This window comes from Camelus ferus, chromosome 1 (genome assembly GCF_009834535.1).
Source record: "Camelus ferus isolate YT-003-E chromosome 1, BCGSAC_Cfer_1.0, whole genome shotgun sequence".
Taxonomy (NCBI): Eukaryota; Metazoa; Chordata; class Mammalia; order Artiodactyla; family Camelidae; genus Camelus; species Camelus ferus.
The window spans coordinates 101,395,918-101,420,677 of NC_045696.1; the positions used below are offsets into that span (position 1 = coordinate 101,395,918).

Consider the following 24,760-nt stretch of genomic DNA (forward strand, 5'->3'; position numbering starts at 1 on the left):
TAAACATAAGACAAGATACAATAAACCTCCTAGAAGAAAATATAGACAAAACATTATCTCACATACATCTCAGCAATGTTCTCCTAGGGCAGTCTACCCAAGGAATAGAAATAAAAGCAAGTATAAACAAAAGGGACCTAATGAAGCTTACAAGCTTCTGCACAGCAAAGGAAACCAGAAGTAAAACAAAACGACAACCTACAGAATGGGAGAAAATTTTTGCAAATGAAACTGACAAAGGCTTGATCTCCAGAATATATAAGCAGTTAATATGACATAATAAGAAAAAAACAAACAACCCAATCCAAAAAATGGGCAGAAGACCTAAACAAGCAATTCTCCAAGGAAGAAATACAAATGATCAATAGGCACATGAAAAAATGCTCAATATCACTAATTATCAGGAAATGCAAATCAAAACTACGATGAGGTATCACCTCACACCAGTCAGAATGGCCATCATTCAAAAGTCCACAAATGACAAATGCTGGAGAGGCTGTGGAGAAAAGGGAACCCTCCTACACTGCTGGTGGGAATGTAGTTTGGTGCAGCCATTGTGGAAAACAGTATGGAGATTCCTCAAAAGACTAGGAATAGACTTACCATATGACCCAGGAATCCCACTCCTGGGCATATATCCAGAAGGAATCCTACTTCAAAAAGACACCTGCACCCCAATGTTCATAGCAGCACTATTTACAATAGCCAAGATATGGAAACAGCCTAAATGTCCATCAGTAGATGACTGGATAAAGCAGAAGTGGTATAGTTATACAATGGAATACTATTCAGCCATAAAAATGACAACATAATGCCATTTGCAGCAATATGGATGCTCCTGGAGAATGTCATTCTAAGTGAAGTCAGACAGAAAGAGAAAGAAAAATACCATATGATATTGCTCATATGTGGAATCTTAAAAAAAAAAAAAAAAAAAAAAGAAGACAAATGAACTTAAACATAAAAAAAAAAAAAAAACTCATAGACATAGAATACAAACTTGTGGCTGCCGGTGTGGGGAGGGGTGGGAAGGGACAGAGTGGGAGTTTGAAATTTGTAGATGCTGACAGGTATATATAGAATAGATAAACAAGATTATACTGTATAGCACAGGGAAATATATACAAGATCTTGTGGTAGCTCATGGTGAAAAAGAATGTGACAATGAATATATGTATGTCCATGTATGACTGAAAAATTGTGCTGTATACTGGAAATTGACATAATATTGTAAACTGACTATAATTCAATAAAATCAAATTTTAAAAAAGAGAGAGTTAACATTATTCCAAACAACAAGGAAAGGAGTCATCACCATGGAGGATGTCCCTTGTGAATTATTCAATATCAGACACAAACAATAATCTAAAGGCACTCTATAGCCAGTTGGAATAAGTGCATTATTTTCTCTTCTGTCAGGAAAAAAAAAGTTTTAAAGTAGAATTAGGAGAATTTTTTTAAAAATTCCCTTTCCTTTTCCAAAGTAAGCTAAATACCATGAATATAATTAAATCTTTTTAGCCTTTTCAATGTGTTTATCTTTTTTTTTCCCCTTTCTACTGAATGTTCTAAAATGTAAGGCAGAACACCTTCTTGTGCGTCCTCAGAGGGGCAATCTGATGCTAATCTGGAGAAGACAGTGAAATTTGCTAAATGTGAAATCTAGACATTTTGTGTTCTTTCCATATTATTTTTTTTCTTTTTTGCCCCAACTGCATTTATCACATAAGAATTTGTTAAGTAGAATGCCATGTGAACATGAGTTTCCACTTACAGCTTCTTTGTAAATTTTTAAGGTATAAACATTCTGCTTCTGACTCCAACTGAACTTACCAAACATTGAGAAAGTTATCACCATATCATTATGTTGAGGTTTTATCTCTGCAGGGAAGAACGCTGGATTTACAAATTTTCGATTTCTTTTTCAGTCTGAAAAATGGTCTTATGAATGTTTTGTTCAATTAAAGAAATCAATGCCATAGTTTATATATTTAAATGTATGTTTTACAAAAAATGTTCATGAGTATTTCTTGGCGTTTCAAATGAAAATACTCCCCAATTTTTATAATCTTCAAATATGTTATCAACATGCATTTTCAATATCATTTGGAGAGAGTCTGGAATGAAGATTTTTATGAAACTATAAGAATTAATAAAAATAGAGTTGTTAAGTAGTGCCAACCTCCAGAAGGTTTTCCTGTCACAAATATGTAGAAGTGTGATAACTTCATGCTTGTCTTTGGGTTATATACTTCTCACTTCAAACTAATTTTAAGAAATGCTTCATATTTAAAAAGTCTTCACAAAGGGTACTTTCTCAAAAATCTTTTCACCCTTTGGGAATGCCAGAATCCTGCAGAAAAAACACTTGGCCATTATGTTCATTTCAATCCCTGCACCCAAGTCACAAATCAGAGGCTAAGTGTTGTCTGTAATTAGCAGAGAACATGGAGGTGTTTCAGTAGTACCCCATGTTCGGTCCTCTCAATACCCCAAGACCAGTCTGCTAAGAGAATGGAATCATCATGGCTATTTCAAACTAAAGCAGGGCTCTAAAATCCACATGTGATAGACCTAGAATTTGCCTAAACCACAAACACAAGCCTCCCTGAGCAGCAGTGAAAAAAACAGAAATAAAGGGTCAAGAAATGTGCACTCCACTCTGCCATTGCTCCACTGTGTCCCCCAGGCCCCACCTCTCTGGTTCTCATTCCTCTCAAATCCCCAGGACTGCATTCTGCCCCTCATTCTCATGCTATCCTGGAGCCTTGGCCCCACACTCCAGGGCTCTTTCCTCCTGTCCAAGAATTAGCATCTTAGGGAAGCTGGAGTTCTTGGATGCCTTCCCCAACAGTGAGAACCAGATGAAAGGATGACCCCACCATCCTGCTTAGAGGAACGAAGACAGGCAGGTGTAGTCCGATCTCTGAAAAGCTTTCATTTCATTGAAATGTGGCTAATATATACTTAGAATTTAAGATTTATTAGCATTTTCCTTCATTTATATGTGAATATATTTGTGAGTTACATAGAGAATTATAACAGAATAAAACCATTTGTTCAAAATTAATTCTAAAAGGAAAAAGATGCATTTTGTGTTCCAAACAACTGAAGTGTAAATAAATTTTGGGACACAGCCCATTTTTGAGATGAGAATGATCTCTGTATACATAAGATAAGATATATCATGACCCTCCCTTTAGGGTCCATGACACAAGACTGAATAATATAAAAACTTCAGGTTTCATGCTGGTTTTTAAAAATAATTTGTTGCATAGAATTCAAGATGCACAAACCAGCTATTGAGTTCCCATTAAAATATGTCGACAACTTCTTTTTAAGTAACCGAAATGCCTCACAAACATTCAGGCAGTATAAATATGCATGAAATGTGAAATCTGCATTTTACTCCCAAACTCTCTATTTCTAGAAGTAACCACTGCTGCTAATAGTTTTCTTTACCAGCAGACCCCTTCCATAATGTTTAGGACAAATCCCTCACATAGTTTCAGTAGAGCCTTTTAGAGAGGTCCAAATACAGTTGCCATTAGTAGCTCCCAAAAGCTCCTCCAGAAAATAGAAACTTTTCAATTTAGTTTTCTTCTTATCACTTAATACCTCTCTGGACAAAATACTGCCTACTATAGAGGTTTCTGTAGGAGTATGGGGCTTGGTTATGTCAATTAAGATCTTTGGCATTTCTCTCTCAGTGTCCGGTGCAGGCTTGTCCATGACACAAATTATTGTCAGGCTTATCAGCAGTCAGTAGTCTAGTGCTGACACAGCAAACGTCTGATACACTCTTCCTGGTTGTCTTATGGGTGTACTTTGAGAAAAAAGGCATCAGCACAAGGCAGTAACCGGAGGACATCTGAGTGTTTTGAAGACATCGGGAACAAGCATATTTAACACTAGCTGGATCCTAACCATGCCTTTATATAGCAGCTTGCAGGAAACTCAGCCTGCTATAGTCTATCGTCTTTCTAGGTGATAGGGAGTTGGTAAGATGAAGTTGGTAAGTGATCAGATGATCATATCACAAGCTCAGAATCTAAATTAACTTCTTGCCATATGGGCCCAAAAGTCTGCTGACAGGCCAGGTGTAATACAGCTCCTTCACCCTTTATGGTTTTTTTCCCCAGGCATTGCCCATCATTGTGAGGTATCCAAGACTTCTATAATTTGCGAATATTTTCTTGTCCTTCACAGATGAAATCTAACATATCTTTTCATTCTAAAAATATGATTTGAGTATCTGTCATGTGCCAGGTACTGTTCTAGGTATTTGGGGTCCACCAGTACCCCCAAGTAACAAAGATCTCTGCCCTCATGGAATCCACATCCTGGTAAAAGGAGACAATAAATGGTAAACATAATAAATAAATGTATTCTATACAATGTTAAAAGTTAACAAGTGCTATGGAAAAGATTTTAAAAAGTAGAGTAGAGGAAATGGATTTCAGAGTGGTGATGGGGGTTACAAATTTTAAAAGGGTCGTATGGGTAGGACTCAATGAGAAAGCAAGGTATAAGCAAAATTGTGAAGGAGGCAAGGAGTTAGCCATGGCAACATGTGGATAAAGAGCAGAGGGGAAACAGATGATGCCAGCATCCTAAGGTGTGTTTGAAGGACAGTAAGGAGGCCATGGTGAGCAGGAGGAAGTGTAGAAGATGAAGTCACAGGTTACATGAGGCTGTGTCCGACAGGACACATACTCAGGCTTTTAAAAAGAGAAATAAGGAGCCGACTGGAGGTTTTGAGCATAGGAGACCCATACTCTGTTATAATCGTAAAAGGATTATTCTGTTGTCATGCTAAGAAGAGACTTGAGAGCAGTGACAGTAGAAGCTGACAGCCCAGTTAGAATGATGTTCCAATAATCCACGGAGGAGATGCCTCTGACTTGGATCCAGGTGGTAACAGCAGAAACAATGGGTAGTGATTCTCATTAAGATGCTAGGCATCGGGGGAAGGGTATAGCTCAAGTGGTAAAGTGCATGCTCAGCAACCAAGAGGTCCTATGGTTTTTTCCCCTAGTCCTGGGTTCAATCCCCGTTACCTCCTCCAAGTGGAAATCAATGAAGAAACCTAATCACCTCCCCCTCAGAAAACAAACAAGATGTTAGGCATGGATGGAAATATATTTCAATTTTACAATACCTCACTCTCCTAAAAATTGTTAAGTTAAAAACAAAGAAGAGAAGGAGGAGGAGGAAAAAGAAAAGAAGGAGCCCATCAACGGTTTAACTTTAGGCATTGCTGGAGAAGATATTCCAGCTGTCTGTGGGTCTCTGGCATTATTCCATAAGCACGATCTGATTTATGCACCAGGCAATGCTGGTGTCAGATGATTCTAGAAATCATGAGGGCAAGAAATATTGCAGAGGGATTTATATAATGCCCGCTGTTCATTCATTCATTCAAGCATCAAGTATTTATTAACATTTCCTGTGAGTCAGGCACTGTTCTCAGTAGTTGGAACACAACAGTGAACAACACAGACAAATGTCCATGCCTACATAGTGCTTGTACTCTAGACAATAGCAATAATAAGTAAGCTATTTAGCAAATTACGTCATGACACATGCCCTCAGAATAAAAGTAAAGCTGGAAGAGAGAGTATGCAGAGGTTGGGCAATGTTTCAGTTTTATACAGAGAGGTCAGGGTAGACCTTGTTGATGAGGAGAAAGACTCAAAGGAGGTGAGTACCATACTCAGATTCTGAAAACGGATGATGGAACTCTTGCAGCTTCCTAAAGAAACTGATAATCCACTATTTAATATACCTCTGCTGCAAAAGGACTTTGCCAAGAATTTCTTAATGATTGAATTATGAAATGACACTATACTGCTTATAGTCTTTTTATCATTTTTCTTGCAAATCTCATCCTTGTACCATATTTGAAATCTTTTATATAACCCACTGTCAAATAAAAGAGCTAAACTGGTGTAGTTCCCAATACAGTTGATTATAATTATTATATTTTCTTTCCTTTTTCAGCTCTATATATATTTAGAAAATAGCTGAAAAAGAATATAAATGAGAATAAATGTTCTAATTCCCAAGTGATTCTCTGCCTGCTTTATATCAGGCTCATTGTGAAATAAATGGAAAATATAATTAAATTGTTTTAAAATATAGGAATTATTCCAGTGATCATAAAAGAAATTATGCTATTTTTCAAAATGTAGCTTGGCACTCTGGCATGAGAGTTAAGCCAAAGGCTGACTGGACTCTTTCAGGCAATTTTGTGATGAACTTAACCTTTCCAGCTGACTTTATGTAGCATGGTGTTCATTATCCAGAGTAATAGTCTTCTTTAATATGTCACAAATCTGAACAGCTATGACATTCATTTCCAAAGTTCAGCAAAATATATTAACTAGGCTTAGGCTTTATGAAGAATGAGATTGTCTAGGTGATTATTTATTTTCCCTTTTTCTTAATCAAGGAATCAAACCCCAAAACCACAAAATGTCTAAATATTACATAAATACTATCCTTGACCTGTGACCTAGAATCTTCCTCCAGGTGAAATTGTAGAGCAAATTTTTTAAAACTGTATGCCTCAAAATAGAAGTTCATGAGGGAAAGTGGTGGCCATGGGCAAATAAAATCGGGGACATTGGTTTTAAACACTGTCACCAGGTTCATCTGCAAGGTGTCTGAGAGATTTTAACAAAATGTAGCCCCAGGAGATTGATGTAATTGGCAATGCTCTTCAACAAGCTATTTTTCATAGAATCATTAGTTTTGTAGAAAAGTCTATTTACAAGGAATACTGCTTGGGAAAACCTCATTTGAGAGACTTAAAGTAGGAATAGTTATCAATTCTTAAACACTACACTAGGTGCTAGCCATTTCACTCACTATATTCTTACCACCTCCATGTATTTGTCAGAACTCTTTTGTACACAGATTCATAACCCTAACTTATACTGGTGTAAGCCTCCTTTAAGAGTTTCCTGTCAAATGGAAGTGAAAATATATGACGGAGTATGGAGATTCCTTAAAAAACTAAAAATAGACTTACCATATGATCCAGCAATCCCACTCTTGGGCATATATCTGGAAAAGACAAAAATTCTAATTTGAAAAGATACATGAACCTCAATGTTCATAGCAACACTATTTACAACAGCCAAGACATGGAAGCAACATAAGTGTCCATTGATGGATGACTGCATAAAGGAGTTGTGTATATATACAATGAAATATCACTCAGCCATAAAAAAGAATGAAATAATGCCATTTGCAGCAACATAGATGGACCTAGAGATTATCATACTAAGTGAAGTCAGTCAGACAGAGTAGAATAAATATCATATGACATAATTTATATGTGGAATCTAAAAATGTGATACAAATAAACTGATTTACAAAATAGAAATAGACTCACAGACATAGAAAACATACTTATGATTACCAAAAGGGAAAGAGGGAAGACGGATAAATTAGGAGTTTGGGATTAACAGATAGACACTACTGTATGTAAAACAGATAAACAACAAGGACGTCCTGATTTGCACAGGGAACTATGTTCAGTATCTTATAATAACCTGTATTGGAAAAGAATCTGAAAAAGAATATGTATATACGTATATATCTGAATCACTATGCTGTACACCTGAAACTAACACAACATTGTAAATCATAGTTGATTTACTTCAATTTAAAAAAAAAAAGAAAATTAAAGAGAATACAGGGCAGGAACTGGCTTGGAGGATGACTCGAGGGATGTGCTCACACCTCCACACCCATTCTCTGGCTCTCCTCACCCCTTGTCCTGGTTCACTTCCCTGTTAGGCAGTTTTTCTTCAGACCACTGATGAGAGACTGGGAAATCCAGGACTTTCAGATTCCCAGAAGAAACTGTAAAAAAATCTGTATGAAATTGTATTCTTAATTCTGTACTGCTCAATTAGATTATGTTAAAGGAATAAAAGACAAATATTATTTATAAGAGATAAATTTTAATATTAAACTAAAATTTAAAGATGACAATACAAATATCTTGTTCAAAATTATAAAATGACTTGGAAAACCATATGCAGGGGCCCCGATGATTGTGACAGAGGCTGCTAGTTGTCCCCCTGAGGCCTGTATGACCATCTTCCTATGTAATAGGGATCCCAAAATTCACCTGGGCACATGGAAACACCAAACAAAAATTATACTTTCTGGTTGACCATTCAACCAGGTGTATCCAGGTGATGAAGTCTGGAAAAGAATGTGAACATATATAGTGGACATCTTCTTGAAAATGTCTCTAAAGGGGAGCGGTATAGCTCATGACTTTCCTGAGCTTTTCTCTGTTGTCTGGGGTAATTTTTATAGCTAATTAGAGCAGCAGTATTGGTCCATGCAAACCTTTGCCATATATGGCAAAACAGGAAGATAGAAGGATCCCATCTCCCTAATATTATGGACCACTAATATCCGTATCAGCCCTGGGTCTCCACCTCTGGACTTTTGTGAGAGGAAAATTAAACTTCCACTGTGCTTAACCACTTTTATTTTGGGTTTCTTGTCATCTTTCAGCCAAACTTCATAGTTCCATTTCATTAATGAGAGTAAACAGAAACTCATTAGATGCTGGCCTGCAAATTTGTAGGTTAGCCTTTCCCTTTTTTTTCTGGTCAGTTTTCTTTCTAAACCTTTGAATGTTAGAAGAGTAAGGTCAACAACAGCTCTCCGCCCAGAGCCAAAATGTCTCTCCAGGGAGCCTAAAGCAATACTGACAGGATATCAGCCTTTTGCATCCAGACCACACAGGCCAGATTAATTGATTTCTCCTTCCCCATCTTGAAACCATTTTAAATAGTAATGTCACACTGTTACCAACCTGCCACCTTATCTGACGTGTGTCCTTTCTTCAAAGCCTGGGCAAGCCCTAGTTGTCTTACTCTTCAGGCGGAGCCTAGGTGCCCCCGCCATCCCTCATTCTCTTGACCATTCACTGGCCACTGGCCAATTTTACGGGGGGGACGTGGGACTGGCTCCTTCTTCTTTCCACCGTCAATCGGTTTAGAATCGGTTGGTTTAGCTATTTATGTACAGCCTTCAGAATAGGTTAGAAAGTGAATAAAGATGGAGAGGAAGTCTTTTCCATTTACATGTTTCAACAAATTGCAAAATAGAATATTTAAAAAGCCCTTTCCCCATTTGATGATGGAGTTAGAGTCAGTTTCATCAGCAGGATATGGTGACCTCTCTGACTGTGCCGCAGCGTTTTAAGACTGTGAACTGTTTGATACTTATTGGACCCTTTGATAGTCAACTAGACTCACTGCCAAGAACAGTTAAGAGTCTGGGATCTAGCATCCTCTCTCTTCTGTGGCTATTTTCCAAAGTATTTATTAATAATACACTATAAGATAAATATATGACCCAAAGGAATTAGACTTTGAAGGTATGTGAACCTTCCGAATCACAGGTAACAAGAATGATTCTGAGTATTATTTCCAGCCATTTTTACTTACCCCCCAAAGCATTTACTTGAAATAGATGAAGAAATGGAGACTTAAGTTATTTCCCCTTGATCTCTCTAGTTGACGGTAGCAAAGTAAAAATAAGAGCCCAGAGGTCTGTGCCCTGGTTCCTGGCCACAGCAGTACCAGCAGCAAGTCACTAAGTTCCTACCACGAGAGAGCCCTCGTCGCCACTCCCTACCTTCTTATCCGCCTCTGGGATAAGGGCACAGGCTGGCAGGGCTCCACCAGGCCCATGCAGCAAGCACCGGGCAGCGCCACTGCCCATGGCTGACTTGACCTGACTCCCTGAGGCTCTGGCTTCTCCAGCCCCCCACCTGGAGGAGCCAGGGAGGACAGCCCAGAAGGGGGGGGCGGTGATCACCCCAAGGTGAGAAGTGAGGCCAGGAAGAGACAGAAAATAGCAAGAGGCTGGCAGATAGATGGCTCCTGTCCTGTCCCTTACAGACTTCCCCGTGACTGTGGAACCAGTTATGTTTTCTCCTGAAGCTGTGGTTGACTCAGAAACACCGCCTTGTGTTTGCTTTTCCTCCTTCCTAGCCTCACTTTCCCTTTTACTCTCACTCACCAATAATGAAGTTGAACCTGCTTTGGGCTCTGATTTCTAAGAACCCTGGACCCATCAGATCATGGTCCAGTTAGGCTACTCACCAGCCTGGCATCACATCCGCCATCTGAACAACAGAAAGCAGGAAGAGAGAAAGAAATTCCACCCCTCTGTCTTCAGGACGTTTTTCAGAAATCATAAGCAACATTTCCATCTGTTCCCATTGACTAAATGCAGACAAAGAGCCATGCCTAGCTGCAAAGAAGGCCGTCCTGTTCGGTAAAATCATGTGTCTGGCTGAAAACTGGCTAACTGTAACAAAGGAGAAGAAAGTGATTTGGGGAGGCCAATCAAATGTTTTATCTCTTACCCAGAGCCAGGGGCTGGAGGAGTCCTCCTTCTGTGAACCACCTCATTCATTTTCCTCTATCTACAAACCTCCAACACATCTTTCCACATACTTATTTTCTCTAAATGACTTTGGTTTCTATTTCAACAAAAAACTGAAGCAATCAGAAGAAAAATTCCCCAAGTTCCTACCACCACATCTACCCACTTGCCTGCAACTGTGTCCGTAGTGTCTACTCATGTCTTTGCTTGTAGCCAATGCCAAACCTTCACTTCTAAATTAAATGCAATTCCTTTTCACTTGCTCAAAGACACCCTCCACCTATTCTCTTCCTCTGTTTCCTGCAACATTGATTTTTCCCTCTCTTGTGGTTGATTCTCCCAAACGTACAAACCTGTTATAATTTCCCCTATCTCAATAAAAGCCTCCCTTTATCCTCCTTCTCTTCTAATTCCTGTCTCATATCTCTCCTATGCCTTGAACTCTGCCTCCTTAAGTGAATCATCTATATTTTCTGTCTTCAGTTTTTCTCACTGAATTCCTGAATTCACTCCAGTGAATTTGCTCCTACACCATTTCACCAAAACTGCTCTTATCAAAGTCATCAATCAACTCCACATGCCAAAGACAATGGTTGATTCCATTTCTCATCTTAATTGACTTTTCAGCAGCATTTGCTGCAATTAATCACGCTCTCCTCTTTGATGCAAGTGCCTCACTGAGCTTACAGCACAATATAGCTGCTAGGTTTTCTTCTACCTTTCTGGCTTCTTCTCAGTGTTTTTGCTGAATGCTTCTTTCCTCCTGACTCCTAAATGTCAGAGCACTCCATGTCTCATCAGTCCTTGATTCTCTAATCTCTCTATACTGACTTCCTAGGTGATCTCCAGGTTCATGGTTTTGAATCTCACCTATATTATGATGATTCCCACATCTATTATCACCTTTCCTGGTCCCTAGCATCCACACTCAATAGCCACTAACTCAGTATCTACTTTTTGTAATAGGTGTCTCTTAAATAGCATGTCCAAAACTGAGCTCCTGACACCTGTCAATGCCAAAATCTACTTGTTCCACAGCATTCACCATCTAGGTAAATAATTATATCTTTCCAGATGTTCTGACAAAAAGCAATCGTGTCATCCCTGACTCCTCTGTTTCTGTCACACTTTTGCTCATTCAGTCAGCAGATCTTTCCTATTCTACCTACAAAATAGCCCCAGAATTCCCTCCCTTCCTGCCATCTTCTACCTGAGTCAAACTAGCTCTTTTTTTCTTGGAAATAACTTTTATTTACCAGTATTTTAAATTTTTTCTTTTTTTAATTTTATGTGCACTGAACTAAATATATATGAAAATTGAAGTATAGTCAGTTTACAATATGTCAGTTTCTGGTGTACAGCATAATGTTTCAGTCATACATGAACATACATATATTCATTTTCATATTCTTTTTCACCAAAGTTACTACAAGATATTGAATATAGTTTCCTATGCTATACAGTATAAATGTATTGTTTATCTATTTTATATATAGTAGTTAGTATCTGCAAATCTGAAACTCCTAATTTATCCTTTCCTACCCCTTTCCCTCTCTGGTAACCATAAGTTTGTATTCTATGTCTGTGAGTCTTCTTCTGTTTTATAAGTTAGTCCATTTGTCTTTTTTTTTTTTTTTTTTTTTAGATTCCACATAGAAGTGATATCATATGGTATTTTTCTTTCTCTTTCTGGCTTACCTCACTTAGTATGACAATCTCCAGGTCCATCCATGTTGCTGCAAATGGCATTATTTTTATTATTTTTTATGGCTGAGTGGTATTCTGCTGTATACGTATACCACAGCTTCTTTATAGACCACCTCTTTTTAGTCTATTCTCAACCCAGAGCTGAAAGAATACAGTTAAACAAAGTCATATCATTTTACTATTCTGCTGAAATCTCTCCTGTGACTTTCCAGCTCACTATCATTACTAGCACCTACAACTCACTGCCTGACCAGGTCTCTCAGTCCACATTCTGGCTTGCATCCTCTCTTAGTGCTCTTCTCCCCTTTAGATGATGCTCCCAACCTGAAACTTCAGCTCATTCCAGCACTTCTTACTTCTCTTTGGTTTATTTTTCTCCTGAGTTTTTAGTATATCACATAGTATGTAATTTACTTATTATCTGTCTCTTTCACTAAAAAATAAATTAAATAAAGCCAAAGGCTTTTTTGTTGTTGTTGTCTGCTTTGCTTACTATAGGATCCTAGAGCAGTTCCTGGCACTTAATAGTAAGCACTCAGTAAGCACTCCATGTCTTATCCTCCACTTTGTGGCAGGAATAAATGACAGGTTGCCCTGTGTTCTCACAATGGCTCAGCACTTGCCACACTGCACAAAAGAGGCTCACACCTACTCTTGGCTGTGCCCCCAGCACATCTGGACCTAAGTCTCCCAGGAGATTTTCTAAAGGTTGCTTCCTAGAATTTGTATTATCAAACGGCTGCATGTGGAAAAATCTCATTGCAAGAGCAATAATAGCTGTACATTAGATACAATACTACTGTACAATAGCTGGGAGTGAATTCAATAACAACAGCGAAAGTAAGGCAGCCATGGGAGAAAAAAAAATTCTATACAGTACAGAAAAAAGACCTAAATGAATGAAAGATGGCCTATGTCCCTAAATGGGAAAACTAAATAAAAATATAAGTAGATCAAAAGTTAACATACAAATCTAATACATCTTCAACTGGAATGTCAATGAGATCTTCTTGGAACTTTATACTATTATTTTGAATTTCATGTGGAAGAAGGAATCTGCCAGGATTCCCCTCTAAAAAAATGAAAAAAAAATTAGAGGGTAGAGATAGCTAAACAAATATAAAAATAGTATAGGAAAAGCAGCAACAGAAGAGAGAATAAAGAATCAAGAAACAGAACAGGCAGACATCAAAATACATGATAAATGTGGGAAGTACACATCTTTGGGCAAACAGCGGATTCTGAAATAAATGGGATGGAGACCACTGGTAATCTATTTAGAAGAAAAATATATAATTAAACATCCTACTACGTTTTGTACGCAGAAAAATTTTCCAGATAGATCAATAATCTAAAAGTTAAAAACTACTGTATATAAAAACATTAGGAGAAGACCTAGGAGAATATTAGTACATTTGTGAGGGAAAAGCTGTCTTAAATAAGAAGGGCAAACTCAGAAGTTATAAAGGTAAACAATTAGCATATAGGATTATGCTAAAATTTTACATAATGAAGTTAAAAGAATTTGTTAGAAACTTCTAGTTCTAACATCATAGTGTTGGTCAGGAGGAGGGTAGAGATATGCGCTCTCAGGCACGCACGCTAAAAATGTAAGGACGGCTACTAAATAATAGAAATTGAGTATTTTAACTAGAACACAAATCAAACAATTCATGGAGCACAAGCAGACCTATACTGCAGGGGACTAATTTGTTCCATGACTTTCTGATCTCACCGAAGTAACAGAAACTTCTCTGTCTATGCAGAGTCTCATTTTTATACATAGAATGTCTAATCCAGTCTAATGATGAAATCCTCCAACTCTTTTCAAAGGTAACACTTCTCCCCCTATCCTCCAGCTGGAGCCTGTTGTGCCGGGGCTGCTGGTCTTCAGAGTGAGAGAGTGCAGTTTGCATGTTAGTTCTTGCTGATTCTCTCCCTGAACATGGCAGTCAACTGGACAGATTCCTCCACCACTTGCCAGGAGGGTTTTGAGGTCAGATGAGGGAATCTGGACTACCCTTATTTGAATGCCACTGTGTCCAAAATGAATGTCACACAAGCACTTCTGTGGCTTCTTTAGAGATCTCAGTCCTTGGGGCCTCTTGACCTTCAGTTCCCTTGATGTGGCAGCCCGCCGGGAACCCAGTGATTTTATTTCTGCCACTTTTTGACAGAATTTGCTTTCAGTCAGACCTTATCTGATAGCAGCTAAGACAACCCTCACACCAGCACCCTTCACAGGTGGCCTACACGGGTGTCAGAGGAAACCCACACCTCTTCTCCCAGCACACTCACTGCCATGACAGCTTGATTTTCCTCTGCCACAAGATCACTGGCTGCCCCATCTCTCTCCTCCTCCCCTTTTCCCAAACAGGAGGCAGCTGCCTTCCTCCTGTCTCCCCTTAAAGCTGGAGAAGAGATCATGCTGTACCACTCCCTTCTCTCCTGGACGTGGGCACGGAGTCACAGTGCACTAGCAGCTCTTCCCACGGGGACGGTCTTCATAAATCCTCTTCTCATTTGTCTTCAACATCTTCAGTGTAGGAATGTTTCAATTAATTCAGTGAAACCAAATTTTAAATATTTTCTTTAAAAATCTGCATATTGGACTAATACTTCCCTTTGCAATTAATTACATTATATATCTTATTTTTGTTATAATCAAAACTTTTACTTAAATATACCGATAAAAATGTCTAACTTCCAACCTAGCAGACAAAAGATTTAAAAGATAGTAAAGGACATCCAATTTATCCAGTAGAAGCCAAGAAAGAGGGAAAAGCAGAGCCAAGGAGAATCATGATTTTGAAAACTTCCACAATCTACAGAAGAAATAAATCCCAACATGAAATATCAATTCTAATAATCATTTAAGGTTTTCAGTTAAAAGACAAAAATTTTCAAAATGAAAAAAAAAAAAATCCAGCTATGTGTTCTAAATAAATAACCCTTGATATATATTTCCCAAATATAGGAAAAATAAGAAATCTACCAATTCAGTTTACATGGCTGGCGTGGCACTGATCCAAAACTGTATGAAAATAGTTCATGAAAGGAAAATAATAAAACAATCCTACCTATGAATATAAATGTAAAAACTCTCAATAAGTTATTGTTTATAATATGTAGCAATTTCTATTCAATTCTAACAAATAGAGATCATGAGAATTCAAAATCCTTTAACCTTAGAAAAATACATCAATGAATTTATCTATAGCAACATATTATCTGAGAAAATATAATACCATGTTATTAGATGTAGAAAAAATAGGTGCAAAAATCCATCATCCATTAAGGGTAAAAATTAAGAATGGAAGAGGACTCACTTAACTTTATAAAGGGCATTTAAAAAAAAGTTCAACAAACATATATAATAATTAAATATTAAAAGAATTACCTTTATATTTATGAATAAGACATAGTTGCCCATGAACATCATTTGTACTCAACATTTTAATGAATGTTTAAAGTCAGCACAATAAAGGCAAGAAAAATTTAAAATGATATAAAAATTATCAATTTCAGAAGCAAGAAAAATTGTATTACTATTGAAATTGACAAAATTTCCAGTTGGAAATTTTGAAATATTGACTGAAAAATTGGGAGAGTGGCAATAGTAATAATGTTAGCCTTGGATTCCCCAAGTTACAAAAACCAAAAAATACATATATGGTTAAGGAGCTAAGGAGCAGAAAGCGTAAGGAAAAAAAAAAAAAGATCATTAAAAATAGAGATATTAGTTCCAGTATATTTGGATCCAAATTACTGTCCAGTGAAAACACCAGGACGTCAAGGCTCTTAGGTGCCCTCTTCCCTCCTGAAAGAGCTCGGGTTCACCCACGTACTCTTCTACAGGGCTGCTACTCTCAGACCCATTAACTTGGTCATCTGTGCTGTCTGCACCTCTCTTCTTGTTGCTTCTCTCTTGCTCCTGCCCACCTGGAGAAAGCCTGAATTTTTCAGACCATATAAAATTCTCTGATAAAGAGCATAAATCCCATTCCTCAGGGCACGGGTATAAAGGATCTTTGAATGATGCCATGGAGATTACACTCTTCTTCACCAAGCACAAGCCAGCCCTCAGGTAGAACCCTGGCACTCTAACCCCCCTTCCCCAAGATGAGCTTCCTGACTTCCTGGGACAGACTGACCCTCCATACCTTTTCCCCTAACCTCTGCTTGTATTTGCTAATCCCAGAATGTTAGAGCCCACTAACTATAAATATAGTTTTTTCCTGTTACTGCTGTTTAATAATAAAGAAAGATTCCGCTTTTGGCAATCACGGACACTTTTCTCCCCTGACACCAAATGTCAGAATTAAAAAACTGCCTCCAAGTGATTGAGGATGGTTTTCTTGATCCTGTGGTAACAATGTCTAATAGGGAGAGACTATATATTGTATTTTTACTCTTGTTTTCAAAAAAAGAAAGCGAATAAAAATAATGACATCAAAATTTTTTCTTCTCTTAGAAGTAAGATGTATTGGCTTCAACTCTGATATCATGGGATTACTGAAGTGAATGAACAGAATAGGTTTCTCACACTTCTCTCAAAACCTAAACCTTGCCCATTTCTTAAATACACCCAAACCAACCAATACTCACAAACACACACACATCTCCCAAGATTTATATAGTTGTGTGCTCTTTTGATCATCTCACATTGATTTGAGACTGCCTATCTGACAATGTTATGGTTATTTAAAGCAGCATGGCCACATTAGTGGTCTAGTTATTTAAGCAATAGCTGCAAAGGTAGTGATTGAGATCATGAGGTAATTAAACACAATAATCATGCAATCAACTTCATCAGAATTTAAAAGCAATACAAATATGATAGCAACCTCTTCCAGTTGTTCAGCATGGCTCTCAGCACTAACATGAATGTTTATACACTTTAGTGACTTTGTTAGCAAAATAGTCAGTAAAGAACACAAAAACTTTAACATAGTTATAGTTCCTAGAAATGTTTCAAAAATTAATTATAAGAAGCAAAACCTGACAAAAAGCACACACAGAAACTTTAACTTCAAATGATACCCTAAACTCATTTACTATAAGCATAAAAATCAAATGCTTCCTTGTGTTAAACTCTTCACCTGAGCATCTTCAATTTACTTCTTCCCATTAATGTGATTGCAAATCATTTTCAGTTTGTGAAAATCCTCTAAAAATATAACTCTTTAAATTCATGACTATGAAAATACATGAAGCCAATTTAATAAATGGCTCTGAAACTATTAAACTGCTACTGCAGCCCAAAGTATATATTCATAGTTAATGATCACTATGTATATAAACGTGGGTATTGCTTACCATTCCGATTGCAACCTCCAGTTAATAGACACACTGAGGAGAGCACTGCACTGTAGAAGCTGCAGATAATTATCTGACTCTTCATCTCTGTTGCACTGATGCTGAAGAATTAAGGAATCGTTCTTAGGGCCTCTGCATGAAAAGCCCTTATTCAGGGAAGAGGGCACTGCAATTGGATGCTAGAGGTAATAGCCAAAAAGCCAGAGGTAATAAGTGGCAGAGACCAAATTAGAATTCAGCTGCCCAGTTCTCATCTCTTTCTCCCCAGTATATTTCAGATATGTCTCATCCAAGGTCAGCAGGGTATTCGTGTGCAGAAAAATAAATGGGAAAGCCAAAGGGCAATAGTACAGGCCAGGAGTCCCCTGGGCTTCAGGACTTGGCTCATCTTCTCCTAACTCACCTTTGTCATACACTGACACTATTAAAAGGCTGTAAACACACTCGACAGTTAATTTTAAAATCTCATTATTGAAAGCAGTTTATACTTTAGGAATGACAATCAACTGTCTAGTAACTAGATAGAAATGGGGGGGGTGATACATATACCAATTCAGATATCTTCTTTAAGCTACCTCTCATTCATTTTTGACACTTCAAAATCTCCACATAACTCTCTTTCAAAGCAATATGGTCCCTCTGAGGCTGACTTATTTGGCAATTTAAAGATCTTAGCCAATTTTAGGACTGGAACATAAGCCCTTGACATAGTTGTTATGATACAGTAGTCCTGCTGAGTAATTTAAATTAAAAGTACTTGTCATAACTCTAGCTCAAATTAGGAGAGCTGTCCTAATTAAACCACTATCTGTGTTCTGGTTTCCAAAATCCTGAGAGCCAAGTATATTTGCCTCTAATGCTAGTTTTCTATGACAGTGCAGAAGCCTCACATGAGATCTTGTTATTATTTCAAAGAGAATTTTAATTTATTTTTTAAGTAACTGTGAGAGCACAAAAAATCAAACTCTTAAAAATTTGCCTTTATCTCCTAAAATTGCAAGTCAACATTCTTGTTGCTATCTGTTTCCATCCAGGTTTACAGTTGATAAGGCAGTCAGTCTTTCTGGCTCTAGGTGATGTATAAACATTTCACTATAAAAATGTTCTGGTTTAATCAAAATGAATCAAAAAGAGGGTTTAACAAAGAATTTTCAGTCCTTCATCAAAAGTGGCACTGCCAAGGCTGAAAGAAAGCACTAATCATCTAATTTTCTGTTCTCAGGTCTCAGGCTCTCCTCCCTGGAGTCTGCATGTTGATGTCAGTTTGAGTACTCCTGTAATCAGATGCCTGTGAGGGGGGTGTGATGCAACCAAGCAAGTGATAAAATGCCAGCCATGATTTGATTCAAATGGAGAACCTGGAAGAAGGAAAGTCTCTGTAATTATTTTTGTTGTTGTTGTTCATGTAAGAATACAAAAAAAATGTATAATGAAATTTTAAAAAGATAAACTGATGTGTGTATCAGATAGATAAATGAGAAAGGTTTGTTTATGTTGGAATGCAGGTATATTTGATACTGGTAGTTATTTTTATTATTTTCAATTTCATAAAGTTTCAGATAGCAAAGTCTGTCATTTAAAATCAGATTATATATGTGATTTTTTAAGTTTTTTTTTAAGTATTGAAGTGCAGTCACAATGTGTCAATTTCTGATGTATAGCACAATGTCTTTATACCACAACTTCTTTATCCAGTCATCTATCATTGGACATTTAGGTTGCTTCCGTATCTTGGTTATTGTATATAGTGCTGCTATGAACATTGGGGTAAATGTATTTTTTCAAATTAAATTTCCCTCTGGATATGTGCCCAGGAGTGGGATTGCTGGATCATATGTTAAGTCTATTTTTAGTTTTTTGAGGAATCTATATACTTTCTTCCATAATGGCTGCACCAAACTACATTCCCACCAGCAGTGTAGGAAAGTTCCCTTTTCTCCACACCCTCTCCAGCATTTATCATTTGTACACTTTTGAATGGTGGCCATTCTGACTAGTGTGAGGTGATATCTCATTGTAGTTTTGATTTGCATTTCTCTAATAATTAGCAATATTGAGCATTTTTTCATGCGCCTATTGGCCATTAGCAAATCTTCATTGGAGAATTGCTTGTTTGGGTCTTCTGCTCTTTTCTGGATTGGTTTGTTGTTGTTGTTGTTGTTGTTGTTGTTGTTGTTAAGTTGTATGAGCTGTTTATATATTCTAGAAACTAAAACTTTGTCAGTCACATCATTTACAAATATTTTCTCCCATTCTGTAGGTTGTCGTTTTGTTTTGCTTATGGTTTCCTTTGCTGTGCAAAAGCTTATGTTAAATTAGATCCCATTTGTTAATTTTTGCTTTTATTTCTACTGCCTAGGAGCACATAGCTAAGATTTAGGTCAGAAGATGTTTTCCCTGTTTTCTTCTAGGTTTATGATGTCTTTTCTTATATTTAAGTCTTTAAGCCATTTTGAGTTTATTTTTGTTGTGATTTCTGATCGTATTGCTTTGTTCAAAGGTAGTAACCAGGCAGGCAGTGTCCAGGCACCGAGCAACAGTCTATTCTTACCAAGTAATGACAAATTTAACAAATCTGGTTGGAAAAACCTTTCAGAGTATCCTAACTACACAAGCCTGGCCATCTACCGGAGGTAGTAAGATGCACTGGTGACAGCCTAAATAAGATGTATGTCTATAATTTCCTCATCCTGAAGAAAAACAGTCAAGCCTATTGTCAGAAATAAGCCACGTGTTGGAGTAATTGTAAAAGAGTTAAATCTGGGGAAAACATTATTGAGAAGGAACTAGAAAATTTTGCAAGCACTTCAGAGGAATGTAGATATCAATATCAAAAGACATTCCATACAAAATAAAAAGATACTGCTCTCCAAATGGTCCTGAAGTACTTTATTATTTCCCGTAAAAACATGTTTCTTTCACAGCTTATGCTGAATAGCCTGGCATATGCTAAATTCCTTTTATAAATTTGTCAACATTTAGTTCATATACAGGCAAACAGATCTGATTTCTAGATTTTACCCCATAGAATAATTTCAGAATGTGCTTGATTTACTATGTCCAACCCAAAGTGAAAATATTGTTGAGAAGTTTCCATGTGATTTTTTTTTCCAATAGAAGATTTTCTTTACTGGAAGAAAACTTGAGCTGATTTTTAATGACTAGATTAAATTTTCTCCCTCTACACTCAATTTAGAATGAAATCCAATACCGATTTCTTACTTTTTATTCCCTCCCTGCCTCCCTTGCTTTCTTCCTTTTTCCCCCTTCCTTCTGCTATAAATGTTTATTGAATACTGCTATGTCTCAGGAATCCTTCTAGAGGCTAGAGAGTCAAAAGTGAACAAAACATAAGAAAATCCCTACCTTGATGGAGCATAAATCCTTATAGAATAAACAAACAAACATAAAACAAGATAAATGAATAATGTAAATAAAATAAGGAAAAATTGGGAGGGAAAGAGAAGATAAATAAGAAGTATTAGATGAGAGTTGTAATTTTAAACTGAATGGCCAAGGACGTTCTCACTGACTCGGTAATATCTGTGTAAGAACCTGTAACTTGGGAGCAAGCGAGATACATGTGAGAAAAGACTGTATAGGCACAGGCAAGAGCAAATGGAAGATCCCCAGAGCATGGACATGCCAGGTGGTGTATAAACTAGAACAGAATAAAAGGAAGGTGTGGGAGATAAGGTCAGAGAAAAATAGGAGGAATACCAGATCATGTTGACCTTCTAGGTCATCACAGAGACCATGGCTTTCCTTCTGAGTGAGAAGGGAACTGTTGGGGGATTGTGATCAGAGAAGTGACATGATTAGTTCATGTACAGGCAAGTAGACATGATGTCTAAACTTTACTCCCATGCAATAATTTCAGAACGTACTGTACAATCTAACAGGGTCACCCTGGCTTGTTAAGGATAAAATGAAGGGGGAAAGGGCAAAAGTAAGGAGACCAGTGGGAAGTCTACTGCAATAGTCCAGGCAGGAAACAAGATTTGGATGAGGGAGGTGGCAATTAAGAAAGTGTTTGAATTCTGTGTATAATCTGAAGGTAGAAATAACAGAATTTGATGCTGTTGGGTATGGGATGTAAAGAAGAAAAAAGGCTAAAAGAACTCTAAAGTTTTGGGATACATTAAACGAAAAAATAAAGTTGTAATTAACTGTAATAGGAAAGACCTCAGGAGGAGCATTTATGAGGGTGAAATGTCAGTAGGACAATTTTATATTTGTTAATTTTGTTGTCCACCATGAAATAAAGAAGTTAAACAATACAGTTCAAGGCAGAGGATGAGGCTTGGGGCCATGTGGTTTGATCATCCACAAGTTATGTAGAGTATTTATAACATCAAACCCTTCAGTGGAATCGGAAAGCTACTTCAAAATTTCATTCAGAGTAAACTATTGTTCGCACACAGAGGTAAAACACTTTTACTTGTTCTGATATAGAAAGAAAGACTATCTGCATAAACCCGGGAAGCCGAATGATTGAAATAAAATTTCCAAAATGTGCCATTTAGGCCTAATTTTCAAAACATTGTCACTGCAAAGTCTCAAATAGAGGTAAAATTTAATTACATATCATTAGTTTACAATAGAGAACAAATTTAGTCTATTTTTGTTCACCTTTCTTCAGAACAGGACTAAGCCACCTTTTCAATCATGTTTATTGAGAGGACAGTCATCATCCCTTTGGTTAACTTTTACCAGGCCAAAATTCCTGGCTCTAGCCTCATCATAAATCTCAAGAGCACTAAGCCACAGGAAATAAAGGAATAACAATACCAGTCTGGAACTACTTTTCCTCTTGTTATACAAAAAGAGCTTCTGATCCAGCAATTTAAAAAATTATATTGCTGTCAGGGCATAGCTTCTAGATACTGTGATATTGATATCTTCTTTGGTCTGAATTGTGCAAATGTTCATAGAAGAGTTAAAAACAAAAAAGAGAAAAACACCCTGCGCTATGACTTCTGGATCAAGATGGCAGACTGGGCATTTTCTGAAAGTAATTTTGAGTCTGAAATTCTATATCTAGCCAAACTATCACTCACATGAATAATAATTTATAGGTAAATAATTTAATGACTGGTAAGATCTCAAAGAGGTCTTGGCTCCCACATATTTTCTTCACAAAGCAGAAGAGAAATCCAAAGATAAGAAAGAAAATAGAGACCTAAGCTAGTGGTACAATTCAAAGAGAGTCCAGGAAATTATCTGAGCAGTGAGCGGTATGATTAGAAAGCAACTGACCCAAACTGTACAGAAATCCAGAGGGCTTCCTGAAGGAAGTTTTCAAAAAGAAAGTCAAGTTCATTCAACAAATAATTTAATTTAAAGATTAAAAGCTCTTATGAATAAAATGAAGAAGATGCATGTAACCATCATGATGAACAAGCATGATATGTGATTTGTGATCAACAGCACATTTACTTCTTTCTATCATCTTTTTAACTTTATTCAGCAAGAGCAATCTGCCCATGTCCCTAGATGAAAACTCCAAAGGGGCCCATAACTTTTTTTGCTTCTCTAAGTAAGGTATTCGTAATGCATACAAAGCCACATCATTTTGGTTTATTGATTAAAGTCCTATGATAATAACTATTTGAATTTGTCTGTGCATTAAACGTTCTCCCCTTAGCCTGTTGTGATTTAATTTAAGGTAGAAGCCATTGAGAAGCAAGGGAAGAGGTGATTTCCCAAGCTTCCTTAACAATTACTGTATTGACACTACCAGAGTCTAAGCAGGAAAGGCGGGCTAAAGAACAGGGGTTTCTAATACTGTACTGATGTAAGCTAGCTTCTTACTCTGCACCAAGAGAAGGTGAGCTGATTTTTTATTTCTTTAAGCCACTTCTGAGGTCTTCCAAGAGATTCCTGCTGAATTCCTCTCTCGGGGCTCCATGGTTCCAGATGAATGTCTTTCCATTCCTAGAGGTCACTATCCCCTGAGCTTCTTGCTGTACTCCTGCCCTGGTTTTCTGCTGAGTTATGCTCACCTCACCAGGCAGCTCTATTGAGCAAGACTCAAGAAAACCCTACATCAGTTCTTTTCCCTCGTTTTCCATTTTGTCTGCATCGGGTTTATAGGAAACACTGCATCCCTTGTTCCAACAAAGTTTTCAAATGCATGAGAGATGCATTAGAAATGCATTTCAAACATTAGAGAACCCACCTTTCACCTACTAAAAATAGAAACTTTAACCTGCATATATTAACCACCACCAGGCCCCACTGCTTAGCACACACCTAGACCAGAGGAGATACACAACAAACTTCCTTCACACAACAAACTGACTACAGGATACATAATCTTATAAAATTAAATGTTATTGAATTTCTACAAAAAAGATTTGGCTACTGATCTATCATTAAGATAATTTGGGTTGTTTTCTAATAGTCAATTTTTTTATACTAATAAACACTCACATTGTTAGTTTTGTCAACTGGCCATCTGTTTGTGACATAGTTCAGGCATCTGAAGTATTATCTGAGGCAGTGTGTCAACGTGGAGCTCATTTTGTCTATTTCGAGCTAAAATCCATAAACTTGAACTAATTTGAATCAAACTTTCCCACTAACTGGTCATAGAAACTGGATAAAGGATTTATGTATTTATTTATTTTTATTCATCTATTTTGTTAAATATATTAACTAATATTTGTCTCCCGTAATTAGTCCTATATTACATCAGTTATCTACCACTGATCTAAAACTTAAAGAACTGGAGAATTGCGGTTCTAAAAGGTATTTAGACAACTTTGATATCAAAAGAAATACTGGTATAGAGAAGTCAAATAGTAGTTAGCAGAACTGGAAAAACTTAGCTATCTCAACTTTAGCCCAGTTTCCTTATTACAGTGTCCTGATTAATATGTAAAACATATACATACTAATGTTTACTTGGGAAATTGCTCAGAAGATAAAATAGAATTTTGCAACATTAATTAGATGGAGCCTAGAAGACTTCAGCAATAATTAAAGAAGCCCAGTTCTAGAAGCCAAAAAAAGACCAATAACCCAAAGGTCAAGAGCAAACAAATGATGGCTCATGGTTGAGATGGAGATAAAGAGAATGGTTGCGGATTATGAAAAAGAAATAGCTTTAAATGAAAATCAACCAAGAAAAACAGAGAGGATTGCAGGGCAGGGAAACGTTACAAGCTCTATCTCCAGAAATTTTAATAAATGAAATAAAGTAAAAAACTGAAGAAAGAAGATACTAGACTGCTCTAGCTGCATTTCATGTATAATTAAAATATGTAAATACTATATAAATGGGGTTTTTCTAAACATT

At 37.0% G+C, this 24,760-nt stretch overlaps 1 long non-coding RNA gene across 1 annotated transcript in view; it reads left to right on the forward strand.

Annotated features, from left to right (window-relative positions):
• LOC116665867 overlaps nt 1-19,120 on the forward strand; it is a 136,043-nt gene extending 116,923 nt beyond the window's left edge. The window contains exon 4 of the long non-coding RNA XR_004322618.1: nt 18,680-19,120. This is a non-coding gene — a long non-coding RNA (uncharacterized LOC116665867). The remainder of the gene's footprint in view (nt 1-18,679) is intronic.
• The last annotated feature ends 5,640 nt before the right edge of the window (nt 19,121-24,760 follow it).